Genomic DNA, 19,945 nt, shown 5'->3' with positions numbered 1-19,945 from the left:
TCCTCAAATTAAGTTCAGAGGAGATTGTCTGAATTACGTTTTCAACATTGAAATACCTTATTTGTTACCATTAATACTCTCATTTTCCAGATGCCTTTACCCTTAAATACATGAAGTATGCAGTATAGTGTGAAAAAATAAAACATGAACTATACAGTTATATAGTTTTTTTGTTTTTTGTTTTTTTTTTTACTTTATAACCTTTTGGTACTATTTGAACATATTTTTTGCAATGTGTGCATACTACTTTTATAATTAAACAAAACACTTAAATGATTCTAAAAAGAAAAAAAAAGTAAAGAACTAATCATAGTGGCATATGAAATGGAGTATCATATTTGGGGACAGGCTACTGAGTTAAGTCAAAACACCCGAATGTGCTTGCTGTGTTCCAGTCTCTGACCCTCTGACCCCACCTTCAGAGCATCTATCATGACCTAACTGACTTTGTTTCAAATGTTAAACCTATTATTACATATGTGACTTGGGAACTGTATCTAATGTCTCAAATCTTCATCTTTTTTTTTTTTTTTAAGATTTATTTATTTATTTGACAGAGAGAGAGAAAAAGATCATAAGTAAGCAGAGAGGCAGGCAAAGGGGAAGGGGGAAGCAGGATCCCCTCTGAGCAGAGAGCCTGACGTGGAGCTCCATCCCAGGACCCTGAGATGATGCATGACCTGAGCCAAAGCAGAGGCTTAACCCACTGAGCCACTCAGGTGCCCCTCAAATCCTCATCTTTAAAACAGACATAATATCTATTTCATAAATATGAGCCATGATTTAGTAAGATTATGAATGCAAAACATTTCATTTAATTTCTGGCACTAACTAACATTTAATACATGAATATACTTTAAATTATCTGAAATGAAACTGTATTCACTATTAGTTCTCCCTCTCACTCTTTCCAAATCCAAATGAGTTTATGGTCAAATTCAATGAGGTAATTAAATAAAAATGTTAAAAGTAAAACCTATAGTGATTTTTTTAGGACAGGAAAAAAGTTATAGCATTAAAATTTTGAGACTATTAGTTCAGATTACATAAATCTTAAGGGAAAGAACTAAGTCCAGATATAAAGATTGAGGGTAGACCTTCCCACTTTGTCTTGAAAAGAACCAGTCTACCATTGCTTAGATAGATGTAGCTGAGAGGAAGAATGAAATCAAATTATCATACAGCTTTAGAAAAGAGGCTGCAAATAGAATCAAACTTATATGTGGTACAACTGTCTCAGAGGGTTAACGAGAGAACACCTGTTGCTCTACAAGGGAACAATTCAGTAACTGAGCTGATAAAGTATAGAAGCACCAGTAGAATTGAGGAGGGAATATAGAGCTGCCAGATTACAGGAAATAAATACACAGAATGCCCAGTGAAATTTGAATTTTAGATAAGCAACATTTTTTTTTCTTTTAGTATAAGCATGCCTTGTGAATGCTTTTGGGACATATTTGTACTAAAAGAAGATATTTGTTGTTTATCTGAAATTCAAATTTCACTAGATAGGCTATATTTTATCTGGCAACTCTACAGGGGAATAGCAGTATTATTCCCAGAGGAATATGAAGTTCACAATTTATTCTTAAGATTATTTATACATATGCATACATATATGTATGTATATGTATGTGTAAATCTTGCATTTTTTACTCTGTTTTACATTTTTAATCTTGATCTTGTTTTGTAATGTAATGGATTTTATTTATATCAATTCCTTCTTACCCTGATGCTAATTTGTTTTATATTGATATAGATTGTATTCACTTTCAAAATTTGTATATATCACAAAATGTCCTTTTGTCTTTCAATTTATGTATTCTTTAACCATGGAAAAAATAAGTTAAAAAACTGAATGCAAACATTTGGTTACTAATTCTCTGGAAAAATTTAAAGAGCTTAAGGAAAATGAAGTGAAAAACTGTATATTCAGATTGAATTCTCTTTAAAACATTATCTAATTTCAACTGTTTGGGTTGAAGGCTTACAGCTCCTATAGCTCCACATGATTCAGAGAAATTTCACAACTACTTTTTGAAATTAATCATGAATTATTCATATTCTAAAACATGTAGTGTTTAAAACATTGTATATAACCATAAGTTAAGGTTTTCTTATTTTCTTTTTTCTCTCGGTGATATTTGGTGTCCTATTTCATTTTTGAGACTTGAGTTTAGAAAACTAATGTGTTCCTAAAATCTTTCAGGTACTGGAGGTTTTGATTATTAATTTTGAATGCTGAGTTTATCAATTAGTCTCAATGAATGTTATCTGTCCATCTGTAAAGTAAGGGGGATAGGTAGATACTCTCTAATGTACCATCAAACAATGATATACCTTTTTCTATATTTCTAAATCCAACTTAAAAATTTTGTCTTCACTTTGAATTAGGGGCTGGAAAATTTCTTCTATAAAGGTAATAACAAATAGTAAATATCTTTGGTTTCATGAGCCACATGGTTTTCTCGAGTAACTGCTCCTTTGCCAGTGTAGTAAAAAGCAGCCATAAACAATGTAAAAAATGAATGGGTGTGGTGGTATTCCAATAAATTTTATTTAATAAACAAGAGAAGGCTGTATTTGGCTTGCTGGTTGTAGTTTAATCTAAATATTTCCAAAGATAATTCAATATAAAGAGATAAAGCATACTTTCAGTTGGCCCAGGTATTTTATTTCCTTTCCTATTCCTCTCTAAACATTTTTTTTTTTAACATCTTTTTTTCTTCTCCACTTCAGATACAAATTCTTGCTACTTGGCCTATGTCTGATTCATACCAATCCTTTCATTACAAATCAGTCTGTTGTAAGATAGGAAACCTAAGAACTAAACACCCAACAAACAAAATGCTTAAAATCATATGTTGTCTAACAAGTATCACTAAAGAGAGAATGCGATGACACCCAACAAACAAAATGCTTAAAATCATACGTTGTCTAACATGTATCACTAAAAAGAGAATGCGATGTTTTCTAGCTTTTCTATAAAACCAAGGCTTTCACCTATTTCCATGAATGACTTCAGTTTCCTTTAGATCCAGAGTAAGGAAAGCAACAAAACACAAGTATAGCAAATCAATCTAGATCTCTACAAATCTACTTAGAATTCATCATCAGGTCATCCTTGCCTTTACTACTTGGATTTGTATTTCTGCATAAAGGAGTCTGTTGATAACAAGTGTCTTAACCTTTCTAAGTCTCATTATTCTTTCTTGGTTACACAATTTTTTTTTTTTTTAAATGTCTAACTTCCTAGAAGTCAGTATAGCTTACTTGTCATCAAGCAATGACAGATCAACAGTTGCGCTCAACACTTTGAGCCAGTAAGGCTTCCAACTTTTGTCAGTGGAACTGTGTTAGGGAGTACTTTCAAAGTGCAGGCAGTGTTTAAGTCACAATAAAATAGATATATGGAAAGCCTGTCCATGGCCTTTATGGCTTCCTTCTCACATATTCCTGATGAAGCAAACTTCTGGTTGGTCTTCCAGTCAATTACTTGCTGCAAACAAGACAGGAACTTCAGAACAGTGAAGTTGATAGTTGGCCCATTCATTTGCCACATAGGTCTCCATTGTTACTGCTGCTTCTGGGCATAGGGTTTTACATGATTGGCTCCAAATAAAATCAGCCAATGGAAATGAAGCTACTGGTTTCCACGTCTTACTGCACCCTGATGTCACAACTATGGTGAACAGGGTAGGGTGAGGAGTGGTCATAGCCCCAGACAAAACCACCACAGACTTCTACTATTCATATTCAAAGTTCAATACTTTTAAATATATAACCACTTTTCAGTGAGATGTATGTCCTCGGTTTATTTCCACAGTCATAAAATATTTTGTCCGGTTTTATTGTTGTTTCTTGGGGAGTAGATTTGTTGAGCTACTCACTTCACTATCTCAGAACTCCTGTTCCCAGAGACTAATTTCTAAGCCTGACCCATGCGGCAGGCACAGAGCCAGGCAAGTAGCTTATTTACATTATCTCGAACCCTACCGCAACCCAATAAGACATGTGTTCTTGTCTTTATTTTCCTAATGAGGAAAATGAGGCTCAGATAATTTAAGTAACTTGCCAAACAAGCCAAAACCAAAATAAAAATATAATTCATAGAACATGGATTACATTTGAATTTATATTGTATCAAGTATATTTGAATTCATACATAAGAAATGAATTCATATATTTTTAAATGTTACTTATGAGAAATAGATTAAACCATGCCTGTAAATTACTTAGCATAGCAGAGTACATATTAATAAGTTTTTGATAGTTGAATGTAACTACTTTTAGATATTAAAGTAATTGTGAAGTAATTATTTTCTGATATGTTTATAGTCATATTCAATTTTAAAAAATAAATGACTTTTTAAACAAGTAAATTAAATCAGCTTTTTGTCTCCACCCCTCTTTTTTGGCTCAGTGAAAATATTATATTTTTATACAATATAAAAATTATTTTTTTTTGCCATGTTCATAAGACTAGTCAGAATGCATAGCTCAATAAAACATTTGAGGTCTAACGAAATTCAAGAAACTAGGAAAACAAAGGGCTATGATCAAGGTAGAAAGCTTAAACTTGATGATGAAAAGCTAATACATATTAAAACAAGATGAAAGAGTCCAGATGTCAGGAAGTTGTATGTCAAAGTTGCACCATAAATATAGCTGTTAAACCATGAGCTCAAGCTAATTTATTTTTTTCATTGAATAACTGAAGTTTGTAAACACAAGAAAATCACAGTCCTGAAGTCAACTCTTTTACCTAACTTTCCAGAAATGTCAGGTTACTTTCAACAAGAAGCTCCTCCTGATTAATCTTAGATATTTAGAAATTAACTTTAATCCGTTCAGGCCCTTTGATATATAGGGTCTAATAAAATTGAGACTATCCTAGGCAATTTTTCAACATCTAAATGTAGAAAGAAACCAGTTATCTTCTTTACATGAGCTATGTATGTCAATGAAATGTTACATTCCTAACACAAATATTCTAACTCTAAAGTATGATATGAAACTGATAATACAGGATGACAATACTAGACATACTTTTCCTTTCTTTGTATAAAGATTTAAAAATAAACAGGGATCTTGAATAAAATCAAATAAAATTTTAGACTATGAAACTTTTACAACCATGAGATTTCAAAAGAAATTGTTGAATAACTCAAGTGAGTCACAGAGTGAAATTCATTTGATTATATTGCTCCTTTAGAAAGTCAGAATTACAGAGCTACCTGGGTGGCTCAGTGGGTTAAAGCCTCTGCCTTTGACCCAGGTCATGATCTCAGGGTCCTGAGATCTAACCCCTTGTTGGGCTTTCTGCTCAGCAAGGAGCCTGCTTCCCCCTCTCTCTCTGCCTACCTCTCTGCCTACTTGTGATCTCCCTCTTTGTCAAATAAATTTTAAAATATCTTAAAAAAAAAGTCAGAATTTCAATACAGTTTTAAAAATGGCATATTCAATTTAATACAATAAACATATTACATTTGTCATGAATATTTATTTAAGCTTAACTGTTAAGGGCATGTGTAAATTTCTGATTTTCTCTGTAAATTAATGTTGCAGTTATAGTGGAATCATTAAAATGCAGCAAGAAAGAGATTCATAAGTGAGAAGAAAAAGTAATACAATTTGATCCACACAGTAAATTGGAGCATGTTACATTCAATTGATAAACTGACAGGTGTTATGTACAAGTAAGCTAAGAATAAAGCACAGTAAATTAAAAATTTATACAGATTCTGAAGTATACTCAAGATGAGTGAGGAAAGTAAATCGAACATGCAGAAAAATTAGCACATTTTTATTGGTGAATGTGATATGACTCATGAAAGATCTATAGAGAAAATATAAAAAGTTTAGTTTTACCTGGCAATATTAAATGCAAAGTGGAAAATTTATTGGGTCAAAACAAAATAAGAATGTATTTTATAGATACTTTATGATCACTGAAGCTTTTATTGACAATAATAGTGAAGTATCAACTTACAGTATTTTTAAATGAATAGCTATGATAGATTTGAATGTACTTATAGAGACATAGTTGAACAGCTTGGTTAAAACAAATATAAACTGAACTATAGAGATTATTATGGAAACAATTTACAGTAAATAGTTATTTTTTAATATTAATGGAAAAGCAATTTGTTAGCTTTTTAAAATCTAATCATATTAGATTGCCAATTCCAGAAGTCCCGGAACCAATACAGGAAATTATTCTTTACAATTTGTTCCTCAAGAACTTCTCCTGATGCATTGCTACAATCCTGTGCCTTGCTCCAACTTGAAAAATTACTTTCTGTCATGAAGTTTGGAGAAAGTTGGTTTTTCCTTTGTGTAAGGTAGAATAGCAAACACAAATGGCTCATAAGACATCCCACCTGAAAACTTTCCCAGTCTTTGTTCCTACAGAGTTGAGTTCACACTGTTTTGACAGTAGCACATCTACTAAGTAATTTTAGAATTAAGGAAATAATTCAGCTAATTAAAATAAAAGCTGCTTTTACTTTTGACCTAGACAGGCAAAGCTAAGTTACTAAGATGGATTATTCTAATAATTACTTAATTGTTGAAATTTATTGTGCCTGGGTGAAGACAAATAATTGAAAGCTCATTCATAATATAAAATACAGATGTATTTATAGAACATGAAGATCCAGTAAAAAAAGACTATTCATTTATTGAGTCAATTAAGTATTAATAATTTTATTCTTTATTAATATAAATTTTAGCTAAAAGTTAATAATTTTCTCTAAGTTGCAACTTTACTTGTTTTAGTAAGAATAGAATGGTCATTTAATGTGAAATATATTTGTCATCCCTCCTTGAGATTCTCTTTTATTGACTTTACCATAAATTTCTTCCAAATTACTAGGGAAATGCAATCCATATTTCATGATGTTTGTGTTTGTGTTAGATAGGCTAGTATTTGGTCTTAGCTTTCAGAATTTACTTATTTCCAGATAGTGATAAATATTTTTTTGTATACAAGAACATGTAAAACTGGAATTACTTGATGTATTATATATAAGTATAAAACCATACTATGTAGCAACAGGGGGCAAGCAGTGCCACAGGAATATGCCATAAAATTAAAAAAACAAAACAAAACAAAACAGGTTGTTGATTAGAAAACCCCAAGGAAGACAGAAAATGGATATGGGAAGGTAAAGGAAAGAGTAAATGATAAGACAATGTAAGCAAAAGACTATATACCTAGCAAATTTAAGAAAAATATTTTTTTCTCCATATATACTATAAAAACAGAATTGTAAGATGAAACTTGAGAACAATATAGCAGAGATTAGTCATGGCATATCTATTTCTGATTTTCCCCGGATTAATCTGGATATACATTTTAACCAGAGAGAAAATGAACTTGCCTGAGTTAGAATGAGGAATCTAACTCCTATTAGGTATGCATTATATATTTTTTAAACAAATCATCAGTGTAGGCCACTGCTGCTATCAACTCCTTGTCTTAGAAGTGGATGCATTCAGTTTTAGAAAGTGGATAAAATGTAGCACTAGAAAGAACTATATAAATAATGAATGAGATGAAATGGAACAAATGTATTTTTAATAGCACAGATGAAATAAATATTAATTCAAAATATCTCTGCATTATCTTTCAGTTCTGTGACTGCATGCTTCACTAAATGTATAAAGAGTAAATTTTCATGTGAAAGTCAGAATACTATATTTGTACAGCATATATTTCTCTTATTATTTTTTCTCTTAATATTTTTTTTAATATTTTTGAGATTGCCTAATTTTAACATGGCTAGAGAACTATTTCGAATAATAGAAATGAGCTAGCTTCTGCTATGTTAATTAGTGCATCTATTAATTAATAAATAGTTCCTTAATTCACAGTATATGTTTTCCACAGCAATAAAAATGAAAATTCCGTCCTTTGAGGATTCACATTGTCAGAGCCAATAGTTTTTTCTTGCACAATTAACAACGATTAATTAGTGTTCCACAGCATCTCATGATTTACAACACCATATTAGCCAAAGATAAAATTTAGTACTTCCAGATGCAGCATCAAGAAGCATTCTGAGCCTACTCAAGCGGTTTTTGTTTAATTATTGATGAATAAGAAAAAAGTTATACGGAAGTACTGTTATGATGAAATTTATAATATTTTTCTTTACCTTCAAGTGCTTTTTCTGTCTGGTTTAATGATGATGAAATTCAGTGGGTTTATTTTCACAGTGCTATACTGAAAAAATGTTTTGATTTAGATCTACTTCACAAAAGCCCTTTTGATCAACTTAAATAAGCTATGTAATCTCCCTCTTTCTATCTATTCATGTTAATTTTTATTACTGCTAGTTCATTTAGAAAAATAAAATATAATGAACAATTATGTGATATTGAAGGGTTGGTATTATCACTGAAAGCTTAGTATTACCTAGCCTCATTATTTAGCCTATGCAGAACAATGGACCCAGGTTACTGATTAATATGTTTTAGTAGAATATTTTTTTTTTAAAGATTTTATTTATTTTTTGGACAGAGTGAGAGAGATCACAAGTAGGCAGAGCAGCACGCAGAGAGAGGGGGCAGCAGGCTCCCCGCTGAGCAGAGAGCACAATGTGGGGCTTGATCCCAGGACTCCAGGATCATGACGTGAGCCAACGGCAGAGGCTTAATCCACTGAGTCACCCAGGCCCCCATACTAGAATCTTGTTTTTATACACTATTACATCAGTTGTTGAAAAATGTATATTTATTAGTTAAAGGTAGAGTGTGGAGTAACAGCTAACTAACAAAAGTAATGTTTACTTCTGTGGGTATATCATGTTCATTCTGCATACATGTATATGCTACAATATATTTTATACATACATAAAATAGAAAATAGAAAATTTTGAGAGTGTGTTAACAGCACTCTGCAGGAGATATGCTGGGGGAGACTAGGAAAAGCAAACAAGATAAAAATCAATAGATAACATATACCAGATATAAATAAAAAATAGTAAAGAATTTAGATATATTGAAATAAAAACTAGAATAAACAACTTAAAAAGTTGAAAGAAAGTCAAAGTACCATAGCGTGTATAACAGCAACCACAGTGACCTTTCCTTGCCCCTTCCAACCACACTCAATTTTACTTCTTAGAGGCAACCACTTCAACTGTCTATAGGCCTGTCTTTAGGCCAGTAACATATTGGTACTTTGTAATTTATGATGTTTAATGTCACTATTATCAGAGAAATGCAAATCAAAATCACCATGAGATAATCATCTCATACCTGTTCAGATGTTTATTATAAAAAAGAAAAAAAAAACCCACAAATCATAAACATTTGTGAGAACGTGGGGGAATTTCAACCCTTGCACCCTTACGGTAGAAATGCAAAATGGTACAGCAGTCATGGAGAACAGTATGGAGGTTCTTCAAAAAAAAAAAAAAAATAAAGATGAAAAATAAAATACCAAATGATCCAGTAATCCCACTCTTGGGTATTTCTCCAGAATAAAAGAAATCAGGATCTTGAGGACATATTAGCACTCTCACGTTAAGTGCACTATTCGCAATAGCCAAGATGTCAAAGCAACCTAAATGCCCACCAATAGATGAATGGATAGAGAAAATGTGTTGTAGTATATACATGCAATGAAATATTACTCAGCCTTTAAAAAGAGGAAAATATGCAATATACTACAACATGGAAGAACTTTGAAGACATTCTAAGTAAAATAAGCCAATCACAGGACAAATATTGTATGATTCCAGTTCTATGGCGGTACTTAAAATAGTCAAACTCATAGAAGCAGAGAGTAGAACAATGGTTATTAGAGTCTGGGGGAAGGGAAGTGGGAGTTGCTAATCAGAGAATAAGAAGTTTCATTTACGCAAGATAAGTAGGTTCACAAGACCAGCTGTGCAACACTATACTTAAAATTCTCCATACTTAATGGTACATTTAAATTTTGTTAAGAGGATAAATCTCATGTTGTGTTCTTACTACAATAATTCAAGAAAAAATTAAGATGGTGAGTAAATACGTACTGAATTATTAAAGACAAATTATTTGAAAAACAATATTAACAAAAACCATTAATATAAGTATATTCTAAGGCATAAATGGATATTTATACCTTGTTTTCTTGGGAGGATGTGTGTGCTTTTTGAAATGTTATAAAAGAGAGAAACAGTAGCACATTGCTATTTTCTTTCCCCTGAAAATAGATAACTTGTTCAAAAATAAGAAGTAAATCTGTAATTAATCTCCAAACTGCCTAGCCATTGGTAGAAAATTATTTTCTAACACATTCAGCAAATGATGGAAAATTATTCTAAGCAAGTAGTACGTAGAGCATTTGCACATTTAATTTATAAGAAAGGTTAATTGCATTGCTCTGTTAGCATGGCCTGCTTGAGTGTTGAATCCAGGGAGCATAAATGATTTTTAAGTACACAGTGAGAGAGTGAATTCCCCCCTAGGGTTATTCCTAAGGCTTTTGTGCTCAGTCAAGCAATAAGAGATGTTATACATCTCTACAGTGATTGTTCTCAGTATCCCTGAAGTTTATTCCTTAAAGATCATGAGACAAAAACTCAATAATAAATGGAATTCTGGTGCTAGCATCTAAACAAGACAAAAAAAGGAACATTATTGGCTTTCTTCTTCTTAAAAAAAATATAAAACACTTGTAACCTAAACATATAGTGATAATGCTTTGGGTCACGGAACTCTTATCCTTTTCCATCAAATTATGAAGACTCTACTCTATTCAAGATATTTTTAATTCTAATCATATTTTCTGTCTTCATAGAAGCAGAATTCTTTGGCAAAAGTTGTGGAAGAGGGGAGTGTTTATAATTTGGGCTATTGTGTATTATATAGCTGCTACTAAGATCTAAACATGCTGCATTTCTGCTACGGGTATGATACTTGACTTCATTGAACAGCTTGTATTCGTATTTCTTGCACGTGATTTTTTTTTTCCTTCCCTACTAATTTTCCAAATCAGTCCTGGCAGGTAATGTACTGTTGAAAGGCTTTGGCTTTGAAACTTTGATATTATATGAATCCAATGTGTATCCTTAATGGTAGGAACGAAAATAATGTTAATTTGCTACTTTCCTGGACTGTGACTATTTTTTATTGCAATGACTTATTAATTTTTCCACAAAGAAATTAAAGGCATAAATGAACTGACTGATCATGCCATTCTTACAATCAGATACTAGATGAACAGTAGCAATACAAAGTCATAAATTTCATTACTATTGAAGTTTCTTTCTGTGAATGAAGTCTTTATCCATAAACATTTCTTTAAAAAAAAGCAGGTAAACTCATTTATTCTTAGAATATGAAACTTTCACTTACTAGTCATTTCCACATTAACCTTAATTTCCTTCTTTTCTGAACATAAAATCAAAGATAGTCAGGGGTTCCTGGGTGGCTCAGTCAGTTAAGCGACTGACTCTTGGTTTCAGCTCAGGTTGGGATCTCAGGGTCAGGAGACTGAGTCTCACTGGGCTCTGAATTTAGTGTGCAATCCACTTGGGACTTTCTTTCCCTTTCCCTCTGTCTCTCCCCGTTTTCACAGGCACGTGTGCACATGCTCTCTTCCTCTCAAATAAATAAGTAAATCTTTAAAAACAAGAAAAACAAAACAAAGAAAAGCATTATACTCATCCCAGAAAACCTGTATCTCTTTAGTGATACTCTAATGATCACCTTAAATATAAATAAGATATTCAAAATATATAGTCAGTCTTCTTAATTTCAGCCATCTAGTGGGTGTTTACTGCTCTCCAATTGAGATCATAATTTTCATTTCCCTAATAACACTGAGCATTTTTCCATTTGCTTATTTGTCATGCATATATCTTCTTTGATAAAATGTCTGTTTAAATCTTTCATCTGTTTTTATACAGGGTTATTTTGTCTCATCATTAAGTCCTTTTTTCTCTTTTTTTAAGATTTTATTTATTTCTTTGACAGAATGAGAGAGCCATCGAATTCAAGTTGGGGGAATAGCAGAGGGAGGAGAAGAAGGCTATGCCTTAAGCAGGGAGCCCAGTGTGGGGCTGTATCCCAGGACTGTAGGATCATGACCTGAGCTGCAGGCAGATGCTTAACCGACTGAGTCACCAGACACCCCTCATTGTTAAGTTCAAAGAGTTCTTTAGATATTTTAGATACTAAGCTTTTTTCAGATAAATATTTTATAAATATTTCTCGCAATCTATGACTTCCTTTTCCTTTTTCTTATCAGAGTCTACGAAGAGCAAAGATATTTTAAAATTTGACCGTATGTGGGACACCTGGATGGCTCAGTCAGTTAAGCAGCCACCTTTGGTTGGGGTCATGATCCCAGGGTCTTGGAATCAAGCCCTACATCAGGCTCCTTGCTTAGTAGGGAGCCTTCTTCTCTCACTGCCAGCCATTCCCCCTGGTTGTTCTCTCTGCATCTCTCTCTGACAAATAAACAGATAGATATAGATAGATAAAAATCTTTAAAAATGAAATTTGATTATATGTAATTTATTAATATTTCAGCTTTTATACTGTATGCTTTGTATGTGTTAAGAAACATTTGCCAAAATTAAAGTCACTAAGATTTTTTCTAATATTTAATTTTAAAATTTGTAGTATTTTAAGTCATGTATTTAAATTTTGACCTATTTGAATTTTTAAAAATTATCAAATGTGAGCAAGGATCCATACAATTAGTTGCATATTCAAGAGAGAGTTATATTGAACACACAATCTAATCTAGGTAGGAAGGAGGTGAAGGCATATGGAATGAATGTGTCTAATAAACTGTTATAATCAATGGGTTTTAGAAGGTTGTAGAACTTCCATATTTGTGATATTAGACACAGTAAAAAAGAAAGATAGAGGTCATAGACAGTAGGATATATGGAGGGGAGATTATACCGCAGGGACAGCTATTGGTAATGATGTGCCAACAGCAGTTCTTCCTAAACTTAGAGATGTGGGAAACACAGATAATGTTAATATTTACACAGCACAGAGGACAAACTGTAAGGGACTTATATTATTAAGTAAACTTGCCTCAACATTTAAAATGTGACCTATATGGTTAGGTTAAGAGATAATATTACACATTATTAAATATTGAATTATTTGTATATACTTCCAAAAATTATTTTCAAAAATTTTAATTAGAATCTGAGTCATCCTGAGCATTTCTCCATATCAAGTTTTTCACTTGTAATATTCCTATATAATAAGGTAATCATGATCACTTGAAATTTTTGAAAATTTTAATTTACAAGAATATTATTTTCATGAAGAAAAAATGTAAATGATTTTATTCAATTTTTAAAATATTTTATTTGCTATTTATTTGAGAGAAAATGAGAGAGAGAGCACGAGCGGGAGGGGAGATGGGAAGGAGAAGCAGGCTTCCCACTCAGCAGGGAGCCCACTGAGAGCGGGATCCCAGAACCCCAAGATTATGAATGACCTGAGCCAAAGGCAGATACGCAACAGAATGAGTCACTCAGGTGCCCATGTAAATGAATTTATTACTCAACCCAAAGGTGGGGCATAGCCTACAGTGTCACTCCATGGGTAGGCATGAACAATAAGCTTGCCTGACCATAGAGCACAGACTACATCTGACTGCTAGAATAGCTGATAGCCCCACCTTAGCGGGAATCTCAGCCAGCAGCCTTGCCCAAGAGTAGAACCCAGCCTGTAGCCTCCCCTTCCCCCCAATCATGCAGCACAATCTGGAACTAAGTTAATGGCCCTACCTGAGCCATGGTGCCCAGCCAGCAGTCCCACATGACTACGGAGAACAGCATGAGACCTCCCCCCATCTCTCACTCCTCACAGTAAGGGCAGCAGCCTTCTAGAAATGTCTCCCAGGTGTAGGTACCACCTACCTTCAGATACTATCAGCTGGCCAGCCCAGAACCCCAGGCTGGGAAGACTGTTGAAGTTTTTTCCCTGCCAGAGGGAACTGAAAAATCCTGGAAGAGGAGAATGTTTCTTGAATGCAAAAGCAAGGATACAAGGATCATGAAGAACCAGGTTAATATGACAACATCAAAGGAAAGTAAAAAAGCTCCAATAACTGTAAAATAATAATAAAAAATAATAACGTAAAATAATAATAAAAATCTATGAACTGACTGATAAGTAATTAGGAATAATCTTTAAAATATTCAGTGAACTACAAGATAAACAACTAAATAAAAATAGAGAAACAATACATGAACAAAATAAGTAGTTCAACAAAAAAATAGAAACCATAACACACACACACACACACACAGAAATCTTAGAGCTAAAGGGTTCAAGGGCGAAATGAAAAATTCAGCAGAAACCTTGAGGGCAGAGAAAGTAGGATAGTGTATTCAAATTTCTAGGAAAACCAAACCAAACCAAACCAAACACCCCAAACTGCCAAACAATAATAATATCCCTGATAAAGCTGTCCTTCAGAAATGACAGTGTGATAAAGACATTTCAAGCAAAACAATGCTGAAGTAGTTCACCACTACTTCTTGTAATTGCCTTACAAGAAATACAAAGGGGAGTTCTTCTTCAAACTCGAATGAAAGTGCTCTGACAGCTGAAAAAATATGAATGTATAAAACTAACTGGTAAAGGCAAATGCACAACAAAATCAGATGCTGTGATGGTGTCATGGTGTTCTGTAAATCAATTTCAACCCTAGTTTAAAAGTTAAAAACAGATGTATTAAAAATAACTATAGCTCCAATATTTGGATGCTTGAAATATCAAAATTCTTCAGAGAAATAATTTATTTACTTATTATATAGATATTTTTCAAACTTCTCCATTGGAATTAAGGGAAATGCTAAGGTAGTTCTTCCATCCTTGATATGGACAGTCACACACGCCTCACCCTGTATCTCTTCACCTCTTCCACAATAAAATAAACTTAGCATTTGACACATTTCTTTTGGTTCATCATTAATCTTCCCCATTTTTGTCTTTCCTGGTGACTAGAAATGCTGATGAGGCCAACTTTTGACTGTCAAATAATATAGTTAGCAACAATTAGTACTTACTATAGGCTTTGTCCTTAAAATAATTGGCTTCTTATTCCTCTGGTCCCTGGTATCTTTATTCTTGGCTGGGGAATGGCAGGAAGGGAAGCAGCCACTCTGGGCATACAGATGGAAACCAGATGTTGACAGTGACCAAACTTCAGAGTCATTGTCCTTGTAATCATTATTAGGTATCGTACACATTTCATTTATCAACATCTTTTCTATTTCTCACAATAAAAATAATGTAGAAAGCGTCCATACAGTTTACTTTATCCAGCAGTGTTCCATGGGAATTTGATGTATTAGTCCAAACCAGACTTTATATTCAAAGATATATTAAGGGGAATCAGGAGCTCAGTTCTGCATTTGAAGGCATCACTGTAAAAAGCAGGCAATTTTTGGAGCTTTTTATCCACCATCGGTTATTATTCCCAACTTGGGGCCTTAATCAGAGATTTATTTTTACTAAGTACAATGAAGTTGTGCTGTTTACAGATTATTTCCATGTATTATTTTAATTTTTTTAAAGCGATACATTCATTTAATCCTTTATTCTTCATTAGTTTTTATATTATCACAGGGACTAGGAAATCAAAACCCTTAAGAAACATGCTTTGATTTAAATGAATAAAACACTTGATAGCAGTAATGAATGAATTCAATTTGCCATTTACGCAAATAAATTTCGCTAGGTTAAACCTACCACATTATTTAAAAAAGGAAAAAGAAAAAACGAATAGCTAATTTCTAATTTCCAAAACATTCAGACATGCATATATTTTATTTCAATCAACTACATCATGGTAGTGCAATATAATCAGACATTTCAAAATCATTGTGCCATGTTCAACCATATGCAATATTGATTAAGGGATTATGTTCTTGTTTTATTAAGCAGTGATTTGGTTTAGTCTGAAAGAGGGACAAATTATTCAAATCAGGTCTTCTGGATTCAAAGTATACTAGGCACAGATGAAAATGGAGGAAGTGGGGGTTGTAGGCTTAACTCTCTCTACAGATGTGAGGTAAGAATACCATATACAAGGCATTTGAGTATTTGTAGTTAAATAATTTTTCAGATTATTTGATTTATTAATTGTGGGTAGACAAACTTTGTATTAGGGATTACAGGAAAGCTAGTCTTTTTCCAAAACAGCCCATTTTGGTCCAACGTGTTGCTTCTAACGATTGATTTGAAATCATGTCAGGATCAATGTGCTTTTTTAGTCTATATCAAGAGCAGATGCTGATTAGTTATGAGATGAATATACATTTTAGGACACAGATTGTTTTTACCGGTGCTATTTAATAAAAGTTTCATTTAAGATAGTCAAAGGGAATGAATATATTAAAAGGGATTTTTTTTGCAAATTTTGAGCAAATACTGGATCTAAATTTATGCTGGGAAATATAACAAGGTCCCTTGCACAATGTAATGTTAGCAAAATTACCCTTTGAGTTTTTCAACATTCATCTATTTTCTAAAATCAAAATATCATATAATTTTACAATGAACATATCTTTGCTCTGAAAGCTTATTGTTGTTACCACATAGTAATGGATAGCTCTCTATTGTTGTTATCCACATAGTAATGGACAGCTCTCTAAACAGATTGCTAAAAATAATCGCTGGTCTATGTGGGGGCACCTTTCCCCCAAAACATAATTACTAGGAAATAAAAAAACAACAATGAATTTCTTGACATGTAAAATAAGAATTTACTTATTGTTTTCTGATAATAAAAGAATAATGAATATAATAAATTTCTTGGGAACTTAGTTACCAGCTTAGTGTTTATTTTTATTTTTTTTTTTAAGATTTTATTTATTTGACAGAGAGAGATCACAAGCAAGCAAAAACAGGCAGAGAGAGAGGAAGGGAAGCAGGCTCCCCACGGAGCAAAGAGCCCAATGCGGGGCTTGATCCCAGGACCCTAGGATCATGACCTGAGCCGAAAGCAAAGGCTTTAATCCACTGAGCCACTCAGGCGCCCCCAGCTTAGTTTTTAGATGTGCACACAAAATCCTAAAGAGGCTGCTTTTGTCTATGACTGCCTCACTGATGAATAGATAACCTAAAGCTAGAACTTATCACTCTTTAGTCCCAGAGCAGAATCATACCTACATCTCATAAAGCCATGGTGCTCAAACCAGAACACAAGAAAAATTCCATCACATTTGCTGAGGTTCTTCAAATAAGGTATAAAGAATTATCATAGAAAAAATATTTTATTTAAAAACAATGATAAAAATACGTTGTTTTCCAATATGTTGACTCTCCAACCAGCAGATCGCAGTTGGTCAATAGTTCCTTTTCAACATTTTAGCAACTGAAACTTAATGAAAATTCTAGTGATATGTCTCTGCTGTGAAAATAGCCAAAATTTTGTGTTGTCAATAAATAATCAGAATACTTTTTCTGAAAACCTCAAAGATGATATATTATTGAAGGAATCTAAACCCTATTAGACCTCAAAATATCAAACATTTATAAAATAGAGAATGTAAATTTTATGTAAAATTTCATATGTAAAAGTTTAACCACTTAAAGATTTAACCTAACTTAAACTTTTCAAATAAGACATAATTGTAATATAAAACTATTTCAAAACAATAAGTATAAAGTCATTTCTTAAATACATATATACAATACATATATACATATATACATATATACATATATACATATATACAAGAAACCTCATGCACTAAACATGCACTAAAATATTTGGGATGTGTTATATACAATGCATTGTGAACCAAACTCACAAAAATGGAAGAAAATATAGATTAATACCACATTTCACATATAGATTAATACCACATTTCACATATTTGAGGGTGTTAACAATTGTTAAGATGCACCATTATTTTTTTATGCTACTTAGAAAAACCCTTCATTTAAAGTATGATACAATGCAAAGAACTCTGCCTAACTAATGAATCGTTACTATCTAACTGGACTTCCTAATCATCTTGCTTCATTTGCATTTTTAACATGTCATAGGCAACTTCTGTGCATGTACTTCAGTCACAAAACATAACCCAATTCCATCTACCTCTTTGAGTGTTTTCCTTAGTCACTATAAAGCTGTTGCTGGTTGCTTTTCAAAAAGAAAGGGGTGGGAGGAATCTAGTCATCCTTTTAGAAATGAATGTTTGCTTCTTTCTATCAAATTATGCTTCTCTGTTTGGCTTTTCCTGACTTTTTATGCAACAGCTTTCTATGACAACGCTAAAATAGCCCAATCTTATTGAAGACTTGAGTGGGAATTCAGTTGATTGACAATCACACATATAGTTCAACTAGAGTGAGGTCAGTATGAAGAGCTATGACCATACCCACACATGAGCCTTATGTTTTTTTTTAATGTAAAATAAAACCAAAGGACACAATATCTGTTTCCTGCTAGGTACCTCTCTTTCCCAAATTCTGATATTCTCTAAACACTAAAAATAACACCAACAGCCACACATCTGGAAATATTACCAAAAACAGAAAGTGACCACTGAAACAACTTCCCACAATACATCAAGCAACAATATAATTATAAAATGACAGTAAAAAAAAAAATGTGGTCCAAAGATAATAGGTACATTAACAGAGTCAACATCACTATTTATAACTTCTCCCTAGGCATGCTTCAAGGTACCCTTTTTAAAACTTGAGAATTTTTAGACAGTTAAGTGAACCCAGGCTATGACTGAGTAGCATACAAGCATCACAGCTGTAAAAGCTGGGTGAAATAAAAACATGCTGACATTTGAAAGTCTTAGAAAGCATCCAAGACAGCTGACATTTAAGGGTCAATGTACCACAAAAGAAATGCAGTGAGATGAGCCCGATATTCTCTGCTGCCTTTTCCTTGAGACACTTTCTGTTTCTTAATTGGTATTCAGTTTGGAGGTCAAGAAAAAGAAGATCAGAACTACAGCGGTCTCATGTAGCTGGCCAAGCACTGGAGATCAGGGATATGAAGGTGCCCTGGACTTCAGAGGTCAATACACCAAAGGAAATGGAGCCACTGAAAGGTGAGCTTGATATGGCGTCTTAACTTTCTCCTTAAGCTTTTGTCATTTTCTCATCTTTGCTGGTCAAGAGTATAATAAAGGAAGCAAAGTGTGATAGGTAAGAAACTGAAAAGATAAGCAATAGCTGTGCTCTTGGATAGGATGGGGCAGATTGCAGCGGTCCGACCATCACTACCGTGAAAACAGAGATTTTCACAATGGCAGTGTGAGGTGCTCAACAAACCCTCTCTCCAGGGAAATGAACATTTAATGGACAAAAATACACATATATAACATTGAAGTCTCTGTAAATTGTCTTAAGAGCATAAAGCAAATAGAAAAACATATTTACAGAAACTGACTAAATCTCAGCAACAACAGTGAGAACCACACATGTTCTTTCCTTAGGTCCCATTTAGGCGCCCCCCCTCCCCGGTATCTTTACTCATACCTGCAGTTCTAGGTTGCAGAAACAATTTCAGGCAGCATAGTCAAGAGGACAACTACATACTGTCTCCCAGAGATACACTTTAGATTCAAAGTTACAAATAGATTGAAGTAAAAGTATTGAACCATGCACACAGGAATCATGCACTCAGAAACTATAAGAACTGAAATGGCTGTACTAATATTAAACAGGATAGACATAAAAGATTATTTGCATAGATATATTTTGTAATAATTAAAGTGTCAATCAATCAAGATGAAAAACAAGTATAAACATATACTCACCTAATAATAGTGTCCTAAAACTCATGAAGCAAAACTGATAGAATTGAAAGGAGAAATAGACAATTTAGTTATAAGATTTGGGGACTTAAATACCTATAGTCCATAATAAATAGTGCTACCAGGCATTTCAACAACATACAGAAAACTTGGAAACACTCTAAACTAAGTAGATCCAA

The 19,945-nt window shown here is 33.1% G+C and overlaps 1 long non-coding RNA gene across 1 annotated transcript in view; it reads left to right on the top strand.

Annotated features, from left to right (window-relative positions):
- Positions 1 to 19,033, top strand: part of LOC122918109 — a 44,501-nt gene extending 25,468 nt beyond the window's left edge. The window contains exon 3 of the long non-coding RNA XR_006386555.1: positions 18,927 to 19,033. This is a non-coding gene — a long non-coding RNA (uncharacterized LOC122918109). The remainder of the gene's footprint in view (positions 1 to 18,926) is intronic.
- The last annotated feature ends 912 nt before the right edge of the window (positions 19,034 to 19,945 follow it).

This window comes from Neovison vison, chromosome 10 (genome assembly GCF_020171115.1).
Source record: "Neovison vison isolate M4711 chromosome 10, ASM_NN_V1, whole genome shotgun sequence".
In the NCBI taxonomy this organism is placed as follows: domain Eukaryota; kingdom Metazoa; phylum Chordata; class Mammalia; order Carnivora; family Mustelidae; genus Neogale; species Neogale vison.
This window is presented reverse-complemented; position numbering and strand designations above follow the sequence as displayed.